Source organism: Eubalaena glacialis, chromosome 15 (assembly GCF_028564815.1).
Source record: "Eubalaena glacialis isolate mEubGla1 chromosome 15, mEubGla1.1.hap2.+ XY, whole genome shotgun sequence".
In the NCBI taxonomy this organism is placed as follows: domain Eukaryota; kingdom Metazoa; phylum Chordata; class Mammalia; order Artiodactyla; family Balaenidae; genus Eubalaena; species Eubalaena glacialis.
In genome coordinates this window covers 81,211,575-81,235,913 of record NC_083730.1, presented here as the reverse complement: position 1 = coordinate 81,235,913, position 24,339 = coordinate 81,211,575, and the positions used below count along the sequence as shown (strand labels likewise).

At 45.0% G+C, this 24,339-nt stretch overlaps 1 protein-coding gene across 2 annotated transcripts in view; it reads left to right on the top strand.

Annotated features, from left to right (window-relative positions):
• The window catches only part of SPRING1 (SREBF pathway regulator in golgi 1), a 270,150-nt gene that overhangs the window by 242,097 nt on the left and 3,714 nt on the right, over window positions 1-24,339 (top strand). For both annotated transcript variants that reach the window (XR_009697369.1, XR_009697368.1), the window contains exon 6: window positions 15,561-15,675. The gene's annotated coding sequence lies outside the window, so the exon portion shown is untranslated. The remainder of the gene's footprint in view (window positions 1-15,560; window positions 15,676-24,339) is intronic.

The following is a 24,339-nucleotide window of genomic DNA, read 5'->3' as shown; positions in this document are numbered from 1 at the left end:
GAACACTATAAAAAAATTTGTCAAAATCAACTTTTTGAGGACTCTGGAAATTAACTAAAGGCTTACAACAACCTAAAGATTATTTTTTTAATGGCTGAATTTCAGCGACAACAGTGAGCTTCGCAATGTTTTAACTTACCCTAATTCCATCCTCTTCCCCCTAGCAGCTGCTGGAGGGATCAGATGGGTTTAGAGCTCCCCAGAAGTCCCATCCCCAGAGAACTATCATCATTTAACCAGTCTGGTGGCTTGCTGGAAAGCGCCATTCTAAGGGCTTGTCTTTATCTGACCTGACTCAGAACTCACCCAGTTCTATAGCCATGGCATTTGTCAAAAACAGCAGTGCAATTTTTTAACATCACAGTCACCCAAGGCAGATTTACCATTTAGGGTTAAAAGAGGCTGACCAGGGACTTCCCTGGTGGTCCAGTGGTTAAGAATCCACCTTCCAATGCAGGGGACGTGGGTTCAATCCCTGGTTGGGGAACTGAGATCCCACATGCCATGGGGCAACTAAGCCCATGTGCCACAACTAGAGAGCCCGTGTGCCGCAATGGAGGATCCCACATGCCACAACGAAAGATCCTGCGTGCCGCAACGAAGATCCCGCATGCTACAATGAAGATCCCGTGTGCCACAACTAAAAAAACCCGATGTAGCCAAATAAAGAAATATTAAAAATACATATATATTTTTTAAATGGCATTAAAAAAAAAAGAGGCTGACCAAACAACTGAAAAATAAAAACAAACAAACAAAAACAACCAAAAAAACAGAGCTATCAGCTGTCTGTAGGGGGCTTTGAAAAGCTCTGATATAAACCTGGGAATCTAGAAGGCCATGCACGTATGCAAGACTATGTGTATGCTCAAGAAATACGTTAGAAGGCCCTTATGTCTCAACTCTAGCTGGCCTTGAGGAGCTTTACAAGCAGAAGTGAAGGTATTTAAGGTATTTATAAAAACTGCCTGCCACAGCATGGAATGTATACCCCAACACACATAAGCCTTCAGCAAAGATTGGGAGACTAACTGGTTCAAGGCATTTAAGAAAATCTCTGTTCAATAAAAAACTGACCACTAAGCTAGCCAAGTAGAGATTTCAGTGACCATGCACAACAAAAATCAAAGACTTCACAGAATAAGTACAGGAAAGTCACTAAACAAACAGTAACAACAACAAACAGCAAAGGCAAAAGCCCTGCAGGAGGAAGTCTGATTTCTAGAGTTGCCATATTATATTACTAAAAATGTCCAGTTTTCTATAAAAAATATAAGACATTCAAAAAACCAGGACTATATGGTTCATACACAGGAATTAGTCCCTTGGAAAACCAAGACATTGGACTTACTAGACAAAGATTTTAAATCAGCTGTTTTAAATTTGTTCAAAGAACTAAAATAAACTATGTCTAAAGCATAAAAGGAAAGTATGAGATGAGGTATTGCCAAATAGAGATATCAATAAAGGGATAGAAATTATTTTTTAAAGACCCACATAGATATTCTTGTGTTGAAAATTGCAGTGCCATAATTAGAATGAAAAATTCAGTGGAGGGACTCAAGAGCAGATCTGAGTTGGCAGAAGAAAGAATTAGCAAACTTGAAGACAGGTGAGTTGAGAGTATCCAGTTTGAGCAACAGAAAGAAAAATGAAGATAAATGAACAGAGCCTCAGAGACCTGTGGTATACCATCAAACATACTAACTATGCATAATGGGAGTCCCAAAAGGAAAAGAGAGAAAGGGGCAGAAGGAATATCTGAATAATAATAATATCACAAATTTGATTTAAAACAAACTAATCTCACATCCAAGAAGCTTAACAAACTCCAAGTAAGGTAAACTCAAAGAATCCATATCTAGACACAGATATGTTGCAGATAGTCAAACTGTCAAAAGGGAAGACCAAGAGAAAATCTCGAAAGCAGAGAAAAGTGGCCCATCACCTCAATAAGATTCACAGTGGATTTCTCATCAGAAATCATGAAGTTTGGGAAGCAGTGGGATGACATATTCAGGATACCGAAAGGAAGACTGCCAACAAAGGATTCCATACACAGTATATCTATCCTCCAAAAATGAAGATGAAATTAAGACATTGACAAATAAACAAAAACAAAGAATATTTATTGCTAGGAGACCTGCCCTACAAGAAATACTTTAGCATTAATCATTCAGGTTAAAATGAAAGGAACCTAGGCATTAGCTTGAATCCACAGAAAGAAATTAAGAGCACATGTACAAGTAATTACATAGGTAAATATAAAATAATGCATAAATGTATTTTTCTTTTCCTTTCTTATTTAAAAGACAACTGCAGGGCTTCCCTGGTGGCTCAGCAGTTAAGTATCCGCCTGCCAATGCAGGGGACATGGGTTCACGCCCTGGTGCAGGAAGATCCCACATGCCGCAGGGCAACTAAGCCCGTGCACCACAACTACTGAGCCTGCGCTCTAGAGCCCATGAGCCACAACTACTGAGCCCACATGCCACAACTACTGAAGCCCGCGTGCCTAGAGCCTGTGCTCCGCAACAAGAGAAGCCACTGCAATAAGAAGCCCGCGCACCACAAGGAAGAGTAGCCCCTGCTCGCCACAACTAGAGAGAGCCCGTGCGCAGCAATGAAGACCCAACGCAGCCAAAAATAAATAAATAAATAAAATAAATTTATTTATTTATTATCATTAATACAAGACAACTGCATAAAGTCATAAGTACTAACTTGTGTTAATGGGCTTATAATGTGAAAGATGTAATTTTTCTGTGCATTGTGTTCTGAGACAGCAATGCACAAAGGAGGGAGTAAAGAACAAGCTATATTGAAATAAAGGTTTTTTTTATAAATTTATTTATTTTATTTATTTATTTTTGGCTGCGTTGGGTCTTCATTGCTGCGCACGGGCTCTCTCTAGTTGCGGTGAGCGGGGGATACTCTTCATTGCGGTGCACCTGCTTCTCATTGCGGTGGCTTCTCTTGTTGTGGAGCACGGGCTGTAGGCACACAGGTTTCAGTAGTGTGGCTCGCGGGCTCTAGAGCTCAGGCTCAGTAGTTGTGGCTCACGGGCTTAGTTGCTCCACGGCATGTGGGATCTTCCCGGACCAGGGCTCAAACACATGGCCCCTGCATTGACAGGCAGATTCTTAACCACTGCACCACCAGGGAAGCCCTGAACTAGATTGTTTTAAATGAAGGTGTTATATGTAATCCCCAGGGCAACCACTAAGAAAATAACTCAAAAAATATAGTAAAAGAAATAACAAGGGAATTAAAATGGTATACTAGAAAATATCTATTTAACACAAAAGGAGGCAGTAATAGAGAAAAAGAGGTAAAAAAAAAAAGGACATAGACTCATAGAAAACAAATAGACAAATTACAGACACCTCATCTGTAATTACATTAAACTCTACCTTGTTGGTAATTATATTAAATGTAAGTGAACTAAACATGCCACTCAAAAGGCAGAAATGAGCAGGGTGAATTTTAAAAATCCAACTATATGCTATCTATGTAGACACAGTTTAGATGCAAAGATACAAGTAGATTGAAAGTAAAAGGATAGAAAAAGATATACCATGCAAACAGTAGCCAAAAGGGAAGTGGAATGGCTATACAAATATCAGGCAAAATGGACATTAAGAAAAAAAACTGTACTTGAGACAAAGAAGGACATTTCATAATGATAATCAGTCATGGAGGCAACAGAGCCCTGAAACGCATGAAGCAAAAACTGACAGAAATGCGAGGAGAACTAGACTACTCAGCAATAAAAGCTGGAGACGTCAGTACTGTACTATCCAAAAGGGAGAAGATTAACAAAGAAATAGAAGACTTGAACAGTACTATAAACCAACCAGGCCTCTTAGATGTCTAGAACACTTCACCCCAAAACATCAGAAACCATTCTTCTCAAGTGCACATGGAACATTCTCTAGGCTAGACCATATGCTAGGCCTTTGAAAAATTCTCATTAAATTTTAAAGGATTTGATATGTAACTAAATAAACTTCCTATGAAGAAAAGCCCAGGCACAGGTGGCTTCACTGGTGAATACCTAACATTTTTTTTAAAATTTATTTATTTATTTTTGGCTGTGTTGGCTCTTCGTTTCTGTGCGAGGGCTTTCTCCAGTTGCGGCAAGCGGGGGCCACTCTTCATCGCGGTGCATGGGCCTCCCACTATCGTGGCCTCTCTTGTTGCGGAGCACAGGCTCCAGACGCGCAGGCTCAGTAGTTGTGGCTCACGGGCCCAGTTGCTCCGCGGCATGTGGGATCTTCCCAGACCAGGGCTCAAACCCGTGTCCCCTGCATTAGCAGGCAGACTCTCAACCACTGCACCACCAGGGAAGCCCTCTACCTAACATTTAAAGAATAATTAACACTGATCCTTCATACACTCTCCCAAAAAATAGAAGAAGAGAGAATACTTCCCAAATCATTCTATGTGGCCAGTATTACCAAGATACCCAAACCAAAGACATCAAAAGAAAAGTATAGACCAATATCTCTTGTGAATATGGATGCAGAGCTTCTCAACAAAGCAAACCAAATCCAGCAACATATAAAATGGATTATACACCATGACCAAGTGGGATTTATTCCAGGAATGCAAGATTGGTTTAACATATTAAAAAATGAATCAATGTAATGTGCCATATTAATAGAATAAAGGGGAAAAGCCACACAATCATTTCAATAGGTGCAGAAAGAGTATTTGACAAAGTCCAACATCCTTTCATGATTTAAAAAAACACTCAAAAACTAGGAATAGAAGGGAACTTCTTCAATCTAATAAAGGGCATCTATGAAAAACCCCACAGCTAACCTCATACTTAATGATGAAAGACTGAATAATTTCTCTCTAAGATCAGAAGCAAGACAAGGATATCCACTGTCACCACTTCTATTCAATATTGTACTGGAGGTTTTAGCTGGGGCAATTAAGCAAGAGGAAGAAATAAAAGGAAACCAGATTAGAAAGGAAGATGTAAAACTATCTCTGTTTGCAGATGGCATGATCTTGTACATAGAAAATCCTAAGGAATCCACAAATGCAAAAAGCAAAGACAAAAAACTATTAGAACTTTAAAACGAGTTAAGCAAGGTTGTAGGATACAAGATCAATATACAATAATCAATTGTATTTCTATACATTAGCAATAAACAGTCTGGAAATAAAATTAAGAAAACAATTCCACTTACAATGGCAAAAAAAGGATAAAATACTTAGGGATACATTTAACAAAAGAAGTACAAGACTTGAATATTAAAAACTATAAAATGCCATTGAAAAATTAAAGACCTAAGTAAATTGAAAGAAATCCCATGATTATAAGTTGAAAGACATAATATTATTTCAATGGCAATACCACCCAAATTAATCTACATATTCAATGCAATCTCTATCAAAATTCCAGCTGCCTTTTCCATAGAAACTGACAAGCTGATGTTACTATTTAGATGGAAATGCAAGAGATCTAGAAGAGCCAAAACTCTTGAAAAAGAAGAACAGGGGACTTCCCTGGCAGGGGACTTCCCTGCGGAGTGTGGTTAAGACTCCGCACTTCCACTGCAGGGGGCTCGGATTTGATCCCCGGTCGGGGAACTAAGATCCCACATGCTGTGCGGCACGGCCAAAAGAAAAAGAAGAACAAAGTTGGAGGACTTACATTTCCCGATTTCAAAACTTACTGCAAAGCTAAAATAATCAAGACAGTGTGGCACTAGTATAAGAACAGACATACAGATCAATGAAATAGAATTAAGAGTCCAGAAATTAACCTTTACATTTTGTTCAATTGATTTTCAACAAGGGTGCCAAGACAATTCAGTGGACAAAGAACAATCTTTTCCACAAATTGTGCTGGGACACATGTAAGAATGATGTCCACATGTGTAAGAATGAAGCTGGAACCCTACTTTATACCATCTACAAAAATTAACTCAAAATGGATCAAAGGTCTCAACATAAGAGCTAAAACTGTAAAATTCTTAGAAGAAAACATAAGCATAAATCTTCATGACCCTGGACTAGGCAGTGGTTTCTTAGAAATGACATAAAAGTAAAAGCTAAAGTGACAAATGGAAAAAATAAATTGGACATTATCAATATTTAAAACTTTTGTGCATTCTTCCCCAGAAAGGGAGAAAATATTTGCAATTCATATATCTGACAAAGGACCTGTATCCAGAATATATTTTTATTTATTTATTTATTTTTAATTAGGAAATATTTTTTATTTTTTTAATTAAAAAAAATTTTTTATGTCTTTATTGGAGTATAATTGCTTTACAGTGTTGTGTTAGTTTCTGCTGTACAACAAAGTGAATCCACTATATGTATACATATATCTCCATATACCTCCCTCTTGAGCATCCCTCCCACCCTCCCTATCCCACTGCTCTAGGTCATCACAAAGCATCGAGCTGATCTCCCTGTGCTATGCAGCAGCTTCCCACTAGCCATCCATTTTACATTTGGTAGTGTATATATGTCAGTGCCACTCTCTCACTTTGTCCCAGCTTCCCCTTCTCCCCCGTGTCCTCAAGTCCATTCTCTACGTCTGCATCTTTACAGAATATATTTTTAAAAATTCTTACCACTCAATAATAAAAAGAAAAATAACCCAAGTTTTTAAATAGGCAAAAGGATTTGAATACATATTTCTCAAATGAAAATATACACAAATGGCCAATAAACACAAGAAAAGGTGCTCAATATCATTAACCAACAGAAAAACGAAAATCTAAACGTCAATGAGATACCACTTCACATGCACTAGGATGGCTAAAATCAAAAAGATAGCCAGTAACGAGTATTGGCAAGGATGGGGAGAAATTGGAACCCTTATCATTGCTGGTAGCAAAGTAAAATGATGCAGACACTTTGGAAAACAGTTAAGCAGTTCCTCAAAAAGTTAAACATAGAGTTACCATGTGACCTAGTAATTCCACTCCTAAGTATATACTGAAGAGAATTGAAACACATGTCCACACAAAAACGTGTACACGAATGTTCACAGCAGCATTATTCATAATAACCAAAAAGTGGAAACAACCCAAATGTCCATCAGCTGTTGATAGGATAAACAAAATGTGGTCTATCCATACAATGGAATATAATTCAGCCATAAAAAGGAATGAAATATTGATACATGCATGCTAAAACATAGGTGAACCTTGAAAACATTATGCTAAACTAAAGATCCCCAATGACCACATATATTTCATTTATATGGAGTGTCCCCAGTAGACAAATCCATAGAGACAGGAAGTAGACTAGTGCTTGCCAGAGGTAGGAGGGAAAGGAAAGTTGGGAGCAAGGGTGTGATTGTTAATAGGTATGGGCTTCTTTCTGGGGTAATGAAAATGGTCTGGAATTAGATACTGGTGATGGTTTTACAATTCTGTCAATATACTAAAAGCCACTGAATTGTACACTTTAAAAGGATGAGTTTTATGATGTGTGAATTATATCTTTATAAAGCTGCAGATTTTAAAAGGGATAAATACCATGTGATACCATTTATGTAAAATTTTAAAAACATACAGGAACTATCAATTGTTTAAAGTTACATACACATGCAGTGAAAGTATAACAACATGCACGAGAGTGAAAGACCAAATTCAGGACTGTGGTTCTCTCTAAGGAGAGAAGGAAGGGAAGGGATGTGTTTGTTATGTTTTATATCTTTTTTTTTTTTTTTTCCGAGACAGAGATCAGAACAATTACGGGAAAATGTTAACATCTGTTAAACTGGGGTTCTGGGTAGATGGATGTCTGTTATTTTATGTTCTGTACTTTTTAATGTTTAGAAGCATTAATGATTATAAGTTTTAGGGGGCAAATGAACCCTTCTATTTCCTAAGCCTGTAGCAAGTTGAATGGTGGCCCCCAAAAGATATTTCCACTTGTGGATGTGACCTTATTTGAAAAACAGGTCTTTATAGATGTAATAAAGTTAAGGATCTCAAGATGAGATTATCCTGGATTGGGGGGGTGTCCCTAAATCTGAAGACAAGTGTCCTTATAAGAGGAGAAAAGAGAAGGTGGGGAGACGCACATAGAGGAGAAGGCCATGTTAAGACAGAGACTAGTTTGTGGTCATTTGTTACAGCAGCCACTGGAAACTCATACACTGCCCGTTTCTTCCTGCTCAGCTAGCCCCTCCTTCTCCCAGGCACTGCCCCCACCATCCCAGAAGTCCACAGCCTTTCCTCTCTGCTCAGTTTCCCTCTTGCTCGGCCAAATCATCTTCCCCGCTGCAAGTAGAAAGGAGTGGTGCCTTTGTGGCTATCTATACCCAGTGGGGCCACATCACACGTGATCTAGGGGACCACTTTCACTGGTTTTGCTGGTGGATTTGGAGGTCTCATCGCTCATCCCGCCAAGCTCTCTTCACCCTTCTATGGCTGCTTCCTACTTCCTCCAACCCCTGCCAACGCTCTCAGGCCCCTTCTGATCGGCTGCTTCCTGGCCTCGGCACCCCAGAGTCTCTGACACACGCAGACACGGGAGCAGACCTCTGCTTCCAGCTGCCAGCAGCCCGAATAATGCCTTACAATTAAAACAACATGCAAGATGAAATGCAATAAGAGCAAATGATCATTTAGCTATGTTCACATATGTCATCTCACTTAAATTTATAAACTAGGTACTATTACTCTTCTTCAGATGCTCAGAGAAGTTAAATAAGTTGCCCAAGATCATACAGCCAAGCTGAGCTGGGCTTTGAACTGGGACCTGGCTAATTCCAGACATGCTGGGTGAGCATCCTGGCACAGCTGCTTGCTGGTTTTGTGAAATCAAACCTGTTACTGAACGTCTCTGCTCCTCCATCTCTGCATGTGTACAAGAGGTAATAATGGTCATTTCTGTCTCAGAAGTGTGTTGTGAGGATTAAACGAGGTTTCTGTAGAAAGCCATCAATTGGCACCTAGGAAGTACTTGATGAATATCAGATAGTATTCTCAACGTCAGTGATGGCTCTAGCAAACTTTTGGTCAGCATACATTTTACTCAGTTCAGCACTCTGTGGGGAAATGGTTTTGTTTGGTTGGTTAATTTTTAAAAAACAATGGCTCCTTTTAATTTTATTCCGAGCCAACATTATCTCTCCAAGTGGACCTAGATGTGCATTTCAGGGTTTCTGTTCACAGCCTGAAGTCAGGGTTGGTGCTTGTGGCTGTCTGTGCCCCTGTGCTCTGGGACTAAAGGGAAGGTTCTCAAAGGGGCTGGCTGTGAGTGGTGAGGGGCTCCGCAGTGCAGCACACCTTTTGCAGCAAGCTTGCTTCCTTGCAAAGTTGAAGATCTCCCAGGCTCTAAGGACTCTGTCAGAGGGAAAATGCCTTCTTCTCTGGCTTATTTGCTCAGGGTTTAAAAGGTATTTCTGGGCTTTGGCTAAGAGGAAATTTAGCTTTCGAGCAAATCCTCGTGCACTGGTTTTCTGTAAACATCTGAATGTAGTGTGTGCAGCTTGGAGCCCAGTCTGCTTGGCTTTTCCCAGATTTGACGGCCAGTTAGGATGGAATGAAGTCAGCTTGATATTTGTAGAGTGACGTCAGCCTTGACAAGCAGGTTCTAGATGTTACTGCTGGGGTTGTCTCCCCAGCGCCGTACTGGGGACATGCAGGGAGGTAGATGAGGTTAGTTAGCATGAGTATTGGGAAAGGATGGAGGATTAGGTGGCATGATTAAGACCTCCTTCCTGCATCACCATCCAGGAAGCTTCCCAGTGGTCCAAGGACCTCTGAGATGGGAGGTTCATTTGGTCACTTCCACAAATATTTCCTGAAGACCTACTGTGTGCCAAGCCCTGCACTTGACACAGGGGACTCTATTTTTATGAAGCTTGAGTTCTGGTGTAGGTGAGTCCTTTCCCAAGGAAACCCTAGACCAGAATCTCATTATATCAAAAACCCTTCCAGTAATATCTGTGTGAGTGAGGATAGTCTAGCTGCTGTAACAAACCCCCATCTCAGTGGGTACCCCAATAAAGGTTGAGGTGCACATTAAAGTCCAGTATGGCTCATTGGAAGAGCTTGTCTCCAGACAGTCACTCAGGGACCCAGACATCTTCCAGTTCAGAGGTTCCACCCTCCCCTAGGGTCTCAGAATCTTCCATGGGATTCTCTGCATCTAAGCAGCAGATAGAGGCTCATGGGCTTTTTTCAGAGCCAGGCTTGGAAGTGACCCTCATCACTTACCCCACATTCCATTGGTCAGAATTCAGTGGCATGAACCTGCCTAACTGCCAGGGTCCTTCTGTGTGTCTCAGAGAATGAGGACATGGGGTTTGGTGAGCACACGGCACTGTCTCTGTCACAGGATCTATGTGCCCGCGACAATGTAAGGGTCCCAGAAGGAGTGTCCATGGTGCTGATGGTGAGTGTGGCCAACAAGAACGGGACACACATGCTAAGTGCCAGGCTCTCTGCTCACAATGAGGACAGAGCGTCTTCTGAGCCCAGACTGCCTGCTCTCCACCCAGCTCTTCTGGGTAATAGCCATGCCTCCTTGGGCAAGTTGCCGTGCTTCTCCAAAATGTAGTTTGCTCAGCTGGAAAACAGATGCTAATTGCAGTCCCGACGTCACAGGTTCTTGTGAAGAACCAAGTGGGCTGGGAGTGGAGAAGCAGGTTGTAAGTCCAGTGCCTGCCACGTGGTCAACGCCTTATAAATATGGGTCATGATAAGAGGAAGCTGGGCTTGACTTCCCTCTGCCACTTATGAGACGTGTAATGACTGTGGCCAGGTCACCTTGACCCCTTTGAGCTTCAGTCTCTGAATCTCCAAAACAAAGATAATAATCATCCCTGCCCCAGAAAGCAGCGTCAGGATTAAAGGCATTAAATAAAGCCTGCTTAATTTATTGCCTTATTTATTTTAAAAAAAGCTTAGCATCAGCTTGACACATAATAAGTGCTCAATGAGGATTACCTATTATCATTATTATTGTCATTATTATTATTATTTAAGCCTTTTTACATACATTACCTCATTTAAGCCTCACATCTACTCCCTGAGATAGAAAACAATCAGTGAGTCTGCCCACGTGTGTCTGTGAGAGATGATTACGTGCTCTGGGAATAAATGAATGAATGCAAGGAGGAATGAATGAATCACCACAATAACCTGTCTTCTGCGGCAGTAGGTGCACAGTCTCCATTTCTCAGAGCAATGGTGAAGTCTGCCAAAATAAATTAACTTTCCCACATCAATGACTCATTTGGCAGGAATAACAGCCTTGCAAACCGAATAGAGAATGGAGAGGGGGGAGGCCACAGGGCTGAGGGCGGGATGGGAAGAGGAGCTTTGTGATGACTCAAGATAGAAGAAGCAGCTTCTCGTTCTCTCGCTCTCCCTCTCTCTTCCTTTTTAACCAAAAACATATTATCAATATATAAATGTGTACGTTTAAACTTTTGAAGTGGGGGACGTAGAGGCTCCAAGCTATCGAGTGGCTTTGGATCTCAGGAGCAAAGAAGGGGGCTTAGATACAGCATCATCAACCCCTCGGTGGGTGGGTGAGGGTCCAGGGATCACCATGGCTACATCGTGTGTGGCCAGGACAGGCCTCCAGCCAGTGCTCCTTCCTTATCCCAGTGGCTCTGGGTGAGCCCTGGGTCTCCTCGGACACTTGCCCTTGCCCAGCCATTCTCACACCCTGCTATTCTCACACCCTGCTCACGCCTCCTTCAGTGGCTGGGGAAGCTTTAGGGCAGAGGGAGGAAAGATCAAAGACTGAGACCACAGGTCCTAGAAAAGAAGGGACTTAATTACCTGCTTCTCATCCAAGGGGGGGTTTATGAGGAGGCCTCTAGGAGGGGTTCTGCCTGTCTCCTAGAAACCAGGCCAGGGGCAGTGAGCCTAGGATAAAAGAGATTGGCGACAGACACAAAAAGGAACTTTTTGATCTCTGCAATGATGACATTCCACCTGAAACGTGGCTCGGATGGGCCACGCAAACTTTCTCCAGCTCCCAGCTGCCTGCAGTATACAATCCATTTTAGACTTATGGTTAAGACCATGGGCTTTGGGGTCAGAGAGACCTGGGTTGGAATCAGTGCTTGGGAAATTCACTTAACTTTCCCAGCCATTACTCTGTAAACTGGTGTCTTCTTTTGCTAGGTCTGCCGTAACAAAATACCACAAACTGGGTGGCTTAAACAACAAAAATGCATTGTCTCACAGTTCTGGAAGCTAGAAGTTGGAAATCAAAGTGATGGCAGGGTTATTTCCTTCTGCGGGCTGTGGAAGGAAGGATCTGTCCCAAGGAAGGATCTGTCCCAGGCCTCTCTCCCTAGTGTGTAGTTGGCCATCTCCTCCTTGTATCTCTTCCTACTGCCTTCCTTCTATGTGTGTCCAAATTTCCCCTTTTTATAAGGACACCAGTCACATTGGATAAGGTCCCACCCTAATTACATCATCTTATCTAATTACATCATCTTATCTAATTACATTTTTTTAAATTAATTAACTTATTTGTTTTTGGCTGCGTTGGGTCTTCATTGTTGCACGCAGGCTTTTCTCTAGTTGCAGCGAGCAGGGGCTACTCTTCGTTGCGGTACGCGGACTTCTCGTTGTGGTGGCTTCTCTTGTTGTAGAGCACAGGCTCTAGGCGCACGGGCTTCAGTAGTTGTGGCACGCGGGCTCAGTAGTTGTGGCTCGCGGGCTCTAGAGTGCAGACTCAGTAGTTGTGGTGCACAGGCTTAGTTGCTCTGCGGCATGTGGGATCTTCCTGGACCAGGGCTCGAATCCACGTCCCCCTGAATTGGCAGGTGGATTCTTAACTACTGTGCCACCAGGGAAGTCCTAACTACATCTGCAATGACCCAAATAAGATCACATTCTGAGGTACTTGGCAGGGGGGCGGGGGGGGGGAGTAGGACTTCAACATATGAATTTGGGAAGGACATAATTCAACCCATAAAAAATGGGTACTAGGTAGAACATATCTCATAGGGTGGCTGCAAAGAGTGAATGAGATAATGCCTGTGCAGTGCTTAGCCCAGAGCCTGGTGGGTTGTAAGTGTCCCCCAAAAATGTGACCTCTAAGATAATCATCATTATGGTCGTGGACACTCTTGGTCACTTGCCCAATGACCCCTTCTTTTTTCTTTCTTGATAAATTCCCCTGATGTTTTTCAGGATAGCAGTCTGTCCAGGCCCAGTAATGGGTCATGTCTAAATTAGAAAAAAAAAAAAAAAGGCAGTGTTTTTTCTCTTTGCCAGTAATTTGTTTAGAGGTAGGCAGGTGACCTAGTTCTGCCCAAATAGATATAACAAGAAGTCTTCTGTGGGAGTGGTCTTGGAAAGATTTTCTTTCCCAAAAGAAGAAGAATTGCCTAAGAATAGCACATGTAAAAACTCAGTGAATACCTATCAAATGAATGACTAAAAGAGGCTTTAATAAATAACAGAAACCCAATACAAAATGACTTAAGTAGTAAACAGTATTTATTAGATTATACAACTAAAATTTCCATAGGGAAACTTTCAGGCAAGGCTGGATCTAGGGGCTCACACAGTGTCATCAAGGCCTGGAATCTCTATCTCATGGTGCTATATTATTTCATTCTCAAGTAGATCCTCTTCACAAGGTAGTCTTTGGCAGCTCCCAACTCCAAGACCAATGGACAGAGCATCTCTTCCCTCTCTGATCTTATAATAGTGCCAGGATTAGTCCTAACCCTAACCCTAACACTAAATCACATGGACAGCCCTGAACTAATCATTGTAGCTGGGGGAATGCAATGCTCTGGTTGATTAGAGCATGTCTACCCTGTCTTAGTTATCTATTACTACATGACAAATTACCCCCAAACTTAGCAATTTAAAACAGCTCACATTTATTATCTCATAGTTTCCATGGGTCAGGAACTCGGGCACAGCTCAGCTGGGTCCTCTGCTTCACATTTTCTCACAAGGCTGCTATGAAGGTGTTAGCCCTGAGTCCACAGTCTCATCTGAAGGCTCGACTGGGAAAGGATCCACTTCCAAACTTACTCAGTGGTTGTTGGCAGGGCTCAGTCTTTTACAGGATGTTGGACTGAGGGCCTCAGACTCTCACTGACTGCTGCCTTGGCTGGAGGTTGCCCTTAGTTCCTCACCACATGGTGGCTTATTCATCAAAGCATGCAATCTGAGAGGGAACTAGAGATTGCCTGCTAGCATCACAGAAATACCACCGTTTGTAACTTAATCACAGACATGACATCCATTACTTTTGCTGTATTCTATTGATTAGAAGCCAATCATTAGGTTCAGCCCACACTCAGGAGGAGGGGATTATACAAAGGTGTAAACACCAAGAGACAAGGATCATGGGGTGGGGGGACAAGGGGGGATCTTAGAAGTCTGTCTACCACACACCTGTACAAGCCAGAGGTGAAAGCAGTTCCTCCTGAACTATGGTGGATGGAGAGTGGAGGGAGTAATCCCCCCAAGGAATATTGGGATGCTTTTACCAGAAGAAGGGAGAAGGGGTCCAAGATGGACAAGACAGCAAAGGCCTCTGCAAAGCAACTGAGGACATTTGTGGTGAACACCAAGATCAGGATAAGCGTTATCTACCTGGCTTGTTTCTGAAAGGTTGTACCGTTTACCCTGAATGAAAAATGTCTGGCTCATCAAATCCTCACCAGCATTGACCACCATTGGGGTTTTTTTTCCCCCTTAACTTTGCTAGCTTGAAAGTCTAGGGACTTCACTGGTGGTCCAGTGGTTAAGACTTCACCTTCCAATGCAAGGGGTGTGGGTTCAATCCCTGGTTGGGGAGCTAAGATCCCACATGCCTTGCGGCCAAAAAACCAAAACATAAAACAGAAGCAATATTGTAACAAATTCAATAAAGACTTTAAAAATGGTCTGCATCAAAAGAAAAAATCTTAAAAAAAAAAAAGTCTATACAAATGATTTCCAAGTGTTGTTTGAGGTTGCCTCTCTTGAATAATAGTTGTTGAATTGCCCTCCAGATTTTTAAAATATCTGCATCTCCTCTCTCACTTTTCTTCAACCATTTAGTATAGGGTTGCCTTCGAGTCCCCAACAAGATTATAAAATTCCCAGGAGCAAGCATCTGGTCTCTCCAAGGGCACCCAGGCCAAGGTCTCTGCCCTCTTAGACACAGAACAAATGATATTTACCAACCGATGAGTTTCAGGCTTTTCTGATATTTGCTGAGCTCATGATTCTTTCACAAGAGGGACCTTGAATCTACATAAAAATACATGTGTAACTGAAAGAAGCAAAAACCGTGCCGGGTCCACAGAGTTCAGAAGAACTGCAGTTGCAGTCTGCAATTAATAACGTTAATTTAACACCACACCTCATCATTTGAAAACAGTGGGTGGGAATTTTGTTTTGTTCTTGGGATAAATGAAAGATTAATTTTTAAGGCTTCTTTAAGTAACCCTCAAAGAGACGCTAGAGATGAAATTACCTTTAATTGGCCAACTTAGCACTAGCTCTTGAAGGCTCAGGTGAGTGCAATGCGATTTCAGTCTGTTGAAAACTTGACCTTGTCTCTTTTTGTCTCTTTCTCTCCCTCCTTTCCAGGCCAAGGATTTACCTACCACTCTTCTCTCTGAATCAGAGGCCTTTTGCATGACTGGCGTCTCCAACCACCTTCAGATTTTACTCACCAAACACAAGGCAGCACCTGGAGGTTGGGGTAGGTTGGAAAGGAGTGAGCTTCTGGATTTTTTTCCTATCTTCAGTAGACAAGAAGGTGTATCAGTGCAGTGGAAATGGCATGAACTGGGATCTTATCCCAGCCCCATCACTTTCTAGCAGTTGACCTTGGGCAAATCACTTAGTATCTCTGAGCCTCAACTGCTTCATCTGTTCAAAGGGGATGATTAATACCTACCACAAAGGTTGTGATCGGTGGTATGCAGGTAAAATTTTGATAACTGACTTCCCAGAGGAAACCCCTGATTTGCAGCATTTGCCAATTACAATGGTGTAAATACTCCCGCCATGGCCAGTTTCAAGCTACCAAAATGAAGTCACTGAATACAGAGTTGGGAAAAGATGTGCAGATGTACAACAGCAAATACCATATAGTATTTTCACCATACAGACATAATAGACAAAAAATCTCAAGAGCATAGATAATAGAATAATGCAGTCAATTGATTAAGTGAGGAGTTTTGAATACTTATTTCCTTTGTTTTTAATAGAATTTATTTAATTGTAAATTTATATAATTTCTTTTAAAAAATGGTAGCTGTGCTTCTCTGCTCTCTCAGAGTCTATACCCTAGGAGACATGGGGACCCAAGGTTGAGAGAGCGGGAGAAGTCTGCAGGTAACCGAAGTACAGGATGGCTTATTGGGAAATTTAGGACCCAGAATGTGAAGTCGAACAGAATTGTTTTCAAACCCTGCCTCCCTGGGTGGGTGAGCTTTGTCAAGTAGCTCATTCTCTCTGTAAAATAATCCTCTAGTATAGAATAATTATTTTACGCTCATCTGTAAAATAATCCTCTTCTCTTGGGGTTACTGCCAGGTCTAAATGAGGTAACGTAGGAAAGCTTTTAGCACAGTGCCTGGCACATAGTAACAGCTCAATAAACGATAGACGCGCTCATTAAGAATGCGATAATTGTGCTAATGGAAAAGTGTGAACTTCACATCGGGAGCCTGGCAGAGGGACAGATTAAGGAGCTGGGTTCAAGCCAGGCGTTAGCAAGCAGGCGGGGGCTGTAGTTTGAGCTGGAAGATTGGGAGGGGGTTGCCTTGGGCTGATGGGCAGCCACACCCTTAAGAGAAAAAAATACCCAAATAGGAACCTGGAGCCTGCCCCTTGGCTTTGGATGTTCTCTGTCTGGGTCAGGAGGGCAAATCAATGAGCTTAAAAAGTAAGAGCAGGTAAACGATGTGAGGCCCTGTCTGCCTTCCTCACCGGGTGGGCGGCAGTTGTGGGGCCTGGCAGCCCACTGCCGTCAGCCTGGAGAATTGTGAACTCATGGTGGTGAGGACAGGAACCTCCACCACGGGCAGGGCATCAGCCAGAGCTGAACTTTAGAAGAGACCTGTCGCTCGGATAAGGAACAAATTTGGTTGCTCAACCCAACCTGTCCTTGTCGCCAGGGACCCAGCCCGATGTCCCCTCTGGCTCAGACAGAAATGCCAGGACACTGGGAGGTGACCAGCTCACATCCTCAGAACTGAAACTGGGGTACCTGGGACTCTCTCTCCAGCGCTCCCCTACCTGGAGATGGTCCGGGCGGTGCCCACAGGAACTTCATGGCTCCCGTCCAGACAGGAGGAATTGGCTGGCAAGTGTGCCTCCCTGCAAAGGGCTGTGAAGATTCCTAAAGAGCTGTGTGCACCAGCTGCCTCGCCCTTCCAGTCTGAGCCTGGGTTTTTCTTAAACAAGAAATTACCAGTTATCGTTCACTCTGAAGCTACACCCAACCAGCTCGTCCACTTGGCTGGCCACCTCTGATCTGCCAACAGATGCAGCCGTTACTCACGTTGCTACCCCCCAACTTTGTCTTTCCGAGCTGCAAATATGGTAACAATAGCTTTAACCAAGTGCCAGGCATTTCTTGTGTCAACTCATTTAATCCCCACTACAACCGATGAGGTAGGTTTTAATCTATTATCCCCATTTTATAGATGAGAAAACTGAGTTCAAATAAGAGAACAGACCCATCCACGGTCATCCAGCTAGTAAGCGGCTAAAGCCAGGATTTACATCCAGATCTGTGTGGCTCCACAGCCCACTTGCTGCCAGTAGCCCAGAATGCCCTCTGTTCCTCTGATAAGTTACCCCCAGGGCAGGCCAGGACTGGGGTGAGGCAAGCAAAATATAAGGAGGCACTCACTCTCAGGTTCATGCCACCCGGGACTGGGCCCTGGCATGACCCCGAGAGCAAGTGCCTCCTTGAATTCTAGGTCCTGGGCACCTGCCCCAGCCCTGCCTCTAGGTAAATACCCAGGTTTAGTAGCAAGGTCAGGGCAGCTCCTAGACAGGAAGACCAGCTGTGACCAGAATTTCTTTCTCTCACAATTACACTGGTGGAATTTTCAGACCCCACCCCCACCCCCGCCCCCGCCCCCGCCCAGGGACTCTCAGCCTAGGAAAGGATCCCTGAGATCCCATCTCTCAGACCCCTCAGCACAGCTACCTTGACAGCCTGTTAGCTGGGGGCAAAGGAAGCCAGCGCTTGCCTTCCCTTCCATCTTTCACAACATCTGTCCCCTGCAGAAATGTCCCTCCTGGGTGAACTCAGCAGAACAGGCTCCGGGCACCAGAGTTAGACCTGGGTTTGAATCCTGCCTTCACTTCCAACCAGCTTGTGTGATTTTGGACAAAGGACTTTCCCCTCTCTGTGCCTCGATTTCCCCATCCGTAAAATAGGACCAATGATGCATGCTTGGCAGGGTGTATTAGTTTCCTGTGGCTGGTGTAACAAATTACCACCAACTGGGTGGGTGAAAACAGCAATTTTTACTGTCTCACAGTTCTGGAGGCCAGAAGCTGAAAATCAAGGTCTGAGCAGGGCCGCACTCCCTCTCAAGGCTCTAGGGGAGGATCCTTCCTTGCTTCTTCTGCCTTCTTGTGGCCCCAGGCGTTCTTCGGCTTGTGGAGCATCACTCCAGTCTCCGCCTCTGTCTTCACAGGGCCTTCTTCCTTGTGTCTGTCCTTTTCTGTCTCTTATAAGGATATTCTCATTGGATATAGGGCCCAACCTAATCCACTATGGTCTCATCTCAATTCTAGCTTAACTGTGTCTGCAAAGACCCTATTTCCAATGAAGGTCACATTCTGAGGTTCTGGGTAGAAATGGATTTGTGGGGGACACTAGTGAACCCCACTGCACAGAAATGGGCCTGACCCTCAGCCCTTAAGCAGCCTTCCCCTCTGCTCTCTCCTACCCCAGTTGGAGGCTGTGATGTTCAATTTCCTATGTCAACTTGATGAAGCCCCAGGGTGCCCAGTTATTTGGTTAAACATTTTCTGGGTATGTCTATGAGGGTGTTTAAGGATGAGATTAGCATCTGGATGGGTAGACTGAGTAAAGCAGATGACCCTCCCACATCCAATCCCTTGAGGGCCTGAATAGAACAAAAAGGCGGAGAAAAAGAGAATTCACTCTCTGCCTGATGATTTTTGAGCTGGGAGGCAGTCTTTTCCTGCCCTCAGACTGGAACTTACACTACTGGCTCTCCCGGGTCTCCAGCTTACAGACAGCAGACTGTGGGACTTCTCAGCCTCTATAATTGTGCAAGCCAATTTCTTATAATAAAATCTCTTTCTCTCCCTCTCCCTCTCAATAGATAGGTAGATAGACAGATAGGTAGATATAGATATAGATAGATATATAGGTATATGTCACATCTGTATCATATATATATTTACAGTTGTCCCTTGGTATTCGTGGGGGATTGGTTGCAGAGCCCCAGCAGATACCAAAATTCAAAGATGTGAGTTTCCTGGTGGCCTAGTGGTTAGGACTCTGCGCTTTCACTGCCGTGGCCCTGGTTCAATCCCTGTTTGGGGAACTGAGATCCCACAAGCTGTGCAGTGCGGCCACAAAAAACAAACAGGGCTTCCCTGGTGGCGCAGTGGTTAAGAATCTGCCTGCCAATGCAGGGAACACGGGTTCGAGCCCTGGTCCGGGAAGATCCCACATGCCGCGGAGCAACTAAGCCCGTGCGCCACAACTACTGAGCCTGCGCTCTAGAGTCCGCGAACCACAGCTACTGAGCCCACGTGCCACAACTACTGAAGCCCGCGTGCCTAGAGCCCGTGCTCCGCAACAAGAGAAGCCACCGCAGTGAGAAGCCCGCGCACCGCAACGAAGAGTAGCCCCCGCTCACCGCAACTAGAGAAAGCCCGCGCGCAGCAACGAAGACCCAACACAGCCAAATATAAACAAATAAATTAATTAATTAAAAAAAAAAAAACAGAAGAAACAACAAAAAAAAGATGCTGAAGTCCCTTACATAAAATGGCATAGCACAGAGAATACAGGCAGCCCCCTGTATCCGCGGATGAGAAGTCCACGGATAAGGAGGGCCGACTGTACATCTAAATCTATATATGGATTTATCTATATCGTATCTATCCTACATATAGGGTTTCTATCTCATATCTATATCTATACCTCTACATACAGAATATCTATATAGATACAATTATAGAGAAATGCATGTCTCCATATGGATAGTTCTGTTTGTTTCTCTGGAGAACCCTAAGACAGAGGCTTTTCTTTCCCCCATGGAAAGAGAAAGGATGCTTCCAAGAGCCCTGTACTTGGACGGGTGGCAGACGTTCCCTGTGCGGGTAGCCAGTTCCCGCCTCATCCCAGCTTTCCTCTCTGGCTTCTGAGTAAGTGTGGAAGAGGGTGAATCCAGGCCAGATCCTCCCCTCATCTGAACTGTACTTTCCATGGAAATGAACTTTCCCAAGGAGGCCACTGCCCCCTGCTATTCTTCGCCCAGAGGCTGAGTTGACAACCATGTCAGTCAGAACAGGAGAGACACCCTCGCGAGGTCCCGGCTTGTGGAGTGTCACATCCAGTTGTCACAGGCCCGTCGGGGAAGCATGACAATGGCAGTTTGCAGGGGAAGAGCTGAGGGTCGGGAGTCCAGTAAGGAGCCCAGGGGCACACAGCTTCTATTTCCGGGGTGCGGGGGGTGGTTTGAAAGTTACGACAATTGCACTCCACCCCAGCCCTGAGCCCAGGCCGTTTGAGATGAGACATGCTTTGTGCCGGGCTGGGCACGATGATTTGCGTTCACCTGCTTCATCCTCATAGCCGCCTTGCGAGGTGGCTGTCACCCTCCGTCTGCGAACAGGGCTCAGAGAGGCTCGAAGAAGGGCTCTCCTGACTCCGGGCTCCCGCAGCTGTCAGAGCCAGGGTCCAGCCTGAGTCCGCCCATCCCCAAAGCTCTCCTCCTCCCTCTCCCCGACCCCCTTCCCAGCTCACACTTCTCTATCTTCCTGATTCTTCCCCGGGTGGGGCAGGTGAGGGAGGAAGGGCTCCCTGAGGAGGGGGCGGGGCAGGTGGGCCCGCTCCTTCATCTGGTCTGCTTTCTGCAGAGAGCGAGAAAGCGCCTGGATGTGTGAGTGTGTGAATGTGTGTGACTGGGGGTCTGGGTGTGTGTGAGCCTGAGTGTGTATGTGAGAATGTCTCCGTGTGTGAGTGTGTGTGTGTGTGTGGGGGTGGCTTGGGTGGGGGGAAGGGAAGGGACAAGGGTGGGAACGGACATTCCTGGGAGGTTGGGCCAGGGCTGGGGAGGTACCCACCTCCCCCCTCCCTCCCCTCTCTCCGCCTCTCCTCTCCTTTTCCTCCCCTGGCCCATTCCCCGAGGATTCTGTTGGGCAGCCTGGGACAAATGAAGAGAGCGAAGCTAGGGCGGGCACACCGCAGGGGGGTCAACGGGGGCTAAGCCCTCGTCAGGGGTCAGGGCCCTCGTCTCTGCCTCCCCGGGTTCCTGAACGCCGAGGAGGATTACAGCTTCAACTTCTGCTGTTTAATCAGCTGGTAGCAATTTAACCATTACACCCCAGTGAGAGAATCCAAGACATTTCCTACAGGAGGGGGAGAGGGAAGACTAAGATGGGAGGAATGCAGGAAGGGGGAAGCGGTGGAGACACAAAACGGCTTTATTAAAAAGAAAAAGGGGGGAAGAAAAGGAACATGATCTGTAATTGTATCTCAGATTGAAATAGAGCTCCCAGGGCTGGGTGGGGAAGCAGACCCCTGGAGACGCTGGGGAGGGGGAGGCTGCAGGGTTGAAATGGGGAAGGTGGGTGCTGGTGGGGGGCAGGGGCGGGGGACACCAGAGGAGCTTGGCTGTGGGATGTGGGAAGGAGTTTTGTCTCCTGCATTGAGGGGCGGTCTCCAGACCCAAGGAAGGCCCTGCCCCTTGCAAGCCGTGCTGGGTCTGGCCCCTCTGAAACTGGAAACAGCAGAGCAGCTAAGCAAGGATTGATTCACTTTACACCACGGGTTTATCTGTAAAGTGCTTGGAAGATGAGATCGGCAGGCTAGGTGAGATTCTTTATCAAATGCATTTTCATTCTGTAAAAAACCAAAAATCTTCTCCAGCCCACTCCCTTTTTTTCTGGGCCTCAGTGCGCCTTAAATGCTCACACCTGAGTCCAGGTGGCCCTGTTGTCAGCTACTGCACTTGGCCCCCAAGCCAGGTGGGAGGGAGCCTCCTCTGTGTGGCTTGATGCCGAGCACTGGGGAACATCTGTGGAAGGGGACTTGGAAGAAAGCCAGGATGGCATTTGGGGCATAGAAAGGGCACCACTTTGACGCCTGGGGTTCCAGGTTTGAACCCCAAGGCTGTCCTTGGCTGGCTGAGTTAACCAGGGCAAGTTGCTAAGCCTCTCTGAACTTCAGGTCTTTACTTTGATTTACAGAGGCCAGCATACTTTTTCTACAAAGGATCAGATAGTAAATATCTTTGCAGGCCATGTAGTTTCTGTGGCAACTATTCAACTCTGTCTCTGTAGCATGAAAGCAGCTGTGGACATACAAAAATGAACAAGCATAGCTGTGTCCAACGCAACTTTATTTACAAAAACAGGCAGCTGGCCCACAGGCTGTAGTTTGCTTTCCCATAATCTAGAAAATGGAAATGATGATGCTTCTGGGGCTCCATTAATTAAACACAGTGTGGTAGCACATTGTCAGGGTCTGAAACGTGAGGGCTGATTGTCATCCAGATGGGGTGAGCAAGACAGCTGAGACTTCTCTGACCAACAAACTTTCCACCAACTTTCCATCATTTCATGGCAGGCACGGGCAGATGCTATGATTAAGTCAGTAAAGAAGCCACTAATGGGAGTCTAAAGGGACAAGGGCCTGGACATTAAGGAGCTGGGCTTTGCAGGGTGAATAGGAGTTTTCAGAGAGAGAGGATGTAGGGTGTAAAGGGAAAGTCACTATGTTCCCTTGAGTAGGGAACATACATGCATGCATAGACACAGAGGCAGGAGGGTCCAGGGTGGGCAGTGGGTGTGGGAGAGAAAGGGGAGGGAGAAAGGCAGGTGTCAAATATCAGGCCCCTCCCCATGCCCTACCATGGGATTGTTCCAGGCTGGAGCCAGTGTTCGAGGCCCGACAACCAGAGGGCTTCTCAGCTCTGCCCACTGACCTTCCCTCTCCATTTCTTCTGTAATGCCTTACAGCCCCAAGTGACGCTCCACTCCTTCCAGCCAAGGAGGCTACAGGGCATTGTGCTAAAAAGCATGGACATTGGGGTAACACTGATGGGGTTTCAAATGTCCCATTGAACATTTGCTTGCTGTGTAGCCTTTGGTAAATGTCTTCACCTCCCCGGGTCTCCATTTCCTCATCTGCAAAATAGGGGCTATTATCTCACTTACCCAGCAGGTGTCCTGCTGGGGGGTTACATGGGATGAGGAAGGACAGTGCTTTCCTGGCACATAGTAAGCACTTAATAAACAGAAGCCATTATTAGTATTACCATGATTACTATAATGTTTTATAATTATAAAATATTTTATAATGTAAATATACTGCTTTATAATTATAATATATTACCATTATTATTATTACACCTCTTGTGCTCCTCAGCCCCCACTGCCAAAGGGTCTAAATGAGCATGGGGACACGTTGGTGCCCAAGACTGGGAGGTCTGGGTGGTGGCCTCAGCCCTTCACTCCGCCACAGGACATGGATTTTGAGCACTTCAAAAGCATCCGGTGGGACTCCCTCATTGTTAGTTCAGGGAACCAGGAGACTATGTAGTAGGTGTAGAACACACATCGCTTCCTCCATCAATTACAGCACTTCTGCGCAATATACTTTCTCAGCCCCATTTTCCAGATGAGGAAACTGAGGTTTAGTGAGAGCTTAAGTGACTTCCTCAAGTTCAAATGACTATTATAGTATTGGCAGAGCTGGGGTTTGAAACTAAGAAGAGGGCATTCCAAACTCTGGGCTCTTTCTATGTCACACCAAGAGCTCCCCCACCTGCTAAGAACCAGCCTATTCAAGCATCAAACCTGCCGTCTTGGTAGGGTGACCAACCATCCTGCTTTGTCCGGAACTGAGGGGGTTCCCGGGTGCCAGACTTTCAGGGCTAAACGGAGCAGAAGCTCTAGGCGAACACAGGTTCCCGCTACATCTTGGTGTTATGGACACCAAGCCCGTAAGCCATTGGCCTCCCTAGTCTGCCTTCAAGTGTGTCTGCTTCCTGCCCTGTATTCAGACCCTCTTTCCTCTGTGCCGTGCTGTGTGTGGGTAGAGCCTCCAATGGCCGCCACTGTGAATCCCTGTTGATTTTCCAAAGTGAACTTTTGTGAAATCACCAAAGGGCACAACGTCCTAAAATTAAAG